Genomic DNA, 2981 nt, shown 5'->3' on the forward strand with positions numbered 1-2981 from the left:
TACTTGGAGCTTCCTCCTCCAGCATGAGGGGAGCTCGATGACTGCCACTAATGACACCTATTTGCTTTTAACAAACTCATAAATACAATAAGGAACTAACTGTAGTGTTTAAGAGTCCTAAACCAACTATAACTCTAACTCTATCTTCTTCATAAATTGATTCCTCCTTACAGCTTTGACACCTGGCTTTCTCTTCGTTCAGCTGAGATGGCATGAGATGGCATAAGATGGGCAATTAATGTCCCATGCTGGCTTTGAATACCGAAGGCTTTGATCCGTTCTGTATTGGCTGAAAATATCCCTAAATTTTCGGTTCTGGTCCCCCATCACCGAGTATGCAGCAGTGGATACTTTAATTCTTTAATAACCCAAGAGAATAGAGTAACACCATGCTCCTGATATGCTGGAGGCTTCCTTGGTAGACAGGTGTGCCAACCAAAACTTTTCGTATGCAGCTCTTCTCCAAACCCTAATCACCGAGAATAAAGTGGCTTTATAACCAAAAATCTTAAACTTAGGTTAAAAGATTTCACCTTTTGTTAAAGGTACACCTGGCAAATGTTGAATGGCTGTAGCAGCTTCCTTTGATCCCTTTCATGTCACTGAGGTGTTCCCTTTGCAAATTTCTGATTCTCCCATCAAACTGTTTGCCTGCGTTTTAAAAACAACACCTACAGCAGTTTCGTAGCGCGCTGCGAAACTGCGAAACTGTTTTAAACAATTTCAATTTCCCCTGAGATTTTAACTGCTCTGCCACCTTGCTCACAAATAACTTATCAATGCTCATAACATTCATGCTTGAAATTCTTGCAAATCCTGGAGCGGATGACATTACAGTTAAATGAAATTCATCAGCAGAAAAATCTCTAAACTAATGCATTTCATTCATTGTGCGGACGAGAGAGCTTTCCTAGGAGAAACCTTTTGTCAAATACTACCAGCTATTCAACATTCGATTCTGTGCATTGCCTGCAGATTGGAGGGCAGTAGTCGGTCAACTAAAGTTACACTCGAAACCCTTTAACTTGCTACTTTTAGCAACTGCATTAAGTTCATTCAAAATGTATTCTTTTGCCTTGGGATTTTGGCACAATGCAGTAAAATCTCCAGTTTGTCCATTATCTGTGGCCCAACTTTCAAGTGCTCTTTGATTAGGTATAACAACAGCAACCAGACAAGATTCGAAGTTATTTCCATAAACCCAAATCGAATCAATAGCAGAACACTGGCCATACACATTCTCGAGATTTTCCACTGCAACATATTCTCTTTGTGAAAGCTTAAATATTTTTTTTTTCTATCAATGATTTTTAGTGCTCCATTCGCCTGCCACTCCTCAATGTCACCTGTGTGAAACCAACCATCAACCAAAACCTCATTTGTAAGGTCTTCACGCTTGTAATAACCAGCAAATAAGGTTTTGCCCCTTATACAAACCTCTCCACGTAGTACTTCTAAAAGTGCATCATATCCCATTTCAGGGACAGACTCAAGGCAGATATCAATATTCGGAACAGGTGGACCAACAGTCCCGATCATTGACATTACATTTTGCAGGGAAACAAAACTTCCTGCACAAGTTTCTGTTAAACCATAGACCTGTACAACATGGCAACAAGTGACTACTCGTAGAAATTCTGCCACATGTTTTGCAAGTGGAGCTGCTCCTGATATCATTACACGGACACGTCCTCCCAGACCTTGTTTAATCTTGCTGAAGACAACTTTATCAAAAAGTGGAGATGCTTTTTCATGTTTCAACCCTTTGCGCATATTATTAAGCTTGTATTTGTATGCAAATTCAAACACTTTTCTATTCAAAAATCCTCCAGCAACGATCTTCTGGTTTAAACCTGAATATATGCGATCAAAGACACGTGGGACACCACAGAAGACCGTTGGCTTTAGTTCTGCAATATCCTCCACCAAAAGCTACTCGCTTCTTCTGCATCATTCATGGAAACCTTTATCACACAAATTTCGATTGATCTAATTCGGGAGAATTATCATCCAAAAACATCAAATGAGGAATGGCAGGATGCCAGGTGGATAATGTTTTGAAGTCGAGGGTGAAAATGTAGATCAGTACAAAATGTCGAGGATATAGAAGAAATGTGCTCGGGATCAATAACATTAGTTGAGGCAGGGATAATGTTTGAGTACATAGGACTAGAGTTCAGTTTCTTACTTAAAGATGGTAATGAAAATCGAGAAAAGGGATTTTCTTGGTTAGAATCCACTGGTTTAGGGGAATTGGATGATATTGACTATGGCACGAGACGTTGAAAAGATGAGTTATCCTTAGCAAAGGTTGGACCCTCGGATTTACTGGTATTAGAAGTTTGAAAGGCAATAGTGGTAGAAATAGCTTGGATGCCATGATGAACCAACTTTAGTGCTTCCTTCAACAGTGAACCGAGCAATCTCGTTCCTCCATTGAATAACAGCTACCATGAGACAAACAACAAGGGTGCCTTTAACCTGAGGTAGTACCTTGCAATCACTAAAACTGTCACCTTCAGATTCAGAACTGATGACAAGCATACACGCAGGAACTTGAGAGCATGCCTCCTGTAAAGTGCATCCACCCCAGAGCTATTTTGCATGACAGCTGCTATGGATTCGAACAAATCCCCAATTTTGTAGCGCAGCCTAAAACATGTTGCGCTGCGAAACTACAAAAGGCTTTATGCGCTGCGAAAACACTTAAAAATTATTACATGAGCTACGAAATAACCTAAAGAGCTTTGTGAGCGGTTTTGAAATTTTGGCATTAGAATTTTCAATGATAACACATTGCACATAGTAGAACTTGTCATGGTTTGATAACTATGCGTAATTATGACTTGAATTGTTATTTGATAAAAAAAATTTGATCTTACCTTCGGAAACTTTGTCATTTCTTGCTCAAGGCTTCTAACCAATTGCTCTTCCTTGATGTCTTGGAGATGCCCCATGTCTTTAGCTCAATTACACCTGCA

The 2981-nt window shown here is 39.7% G+C and overlaps 1 pseudogene; it reads right to left on the reverse strand.

The window, feature by feature from the left end:
• Positions 1 to 994: 994 nt before the first annotated feature.
• LOC149157649 (long chain acyl-CoA synthetase 4 pseudogene) lies at positions 995 to 1773 on the reverse strand (annotated as a pseudogene).
• Between the last annotated feature and the right edge of the window lie 1208 nt (positions 1774 to 2981).

This window comes from Pinus tabuliformis, chromosome 5_2, assembly GCF_031772625.1.
Source record: "Pinus tabuliformis cultivar Carrire ecotype Pingquan chromosome 5_2, CPIR1, whole genome shotgun sequence".
In the NCBI taxonomy this organism is placed as follows: domain Eukaryota; kingdom Viridiplantae; phylum Streptophyta; class Pinopsida; order Pinales; family Pinaceae; genus Pinus; species Pinus tabuliformis.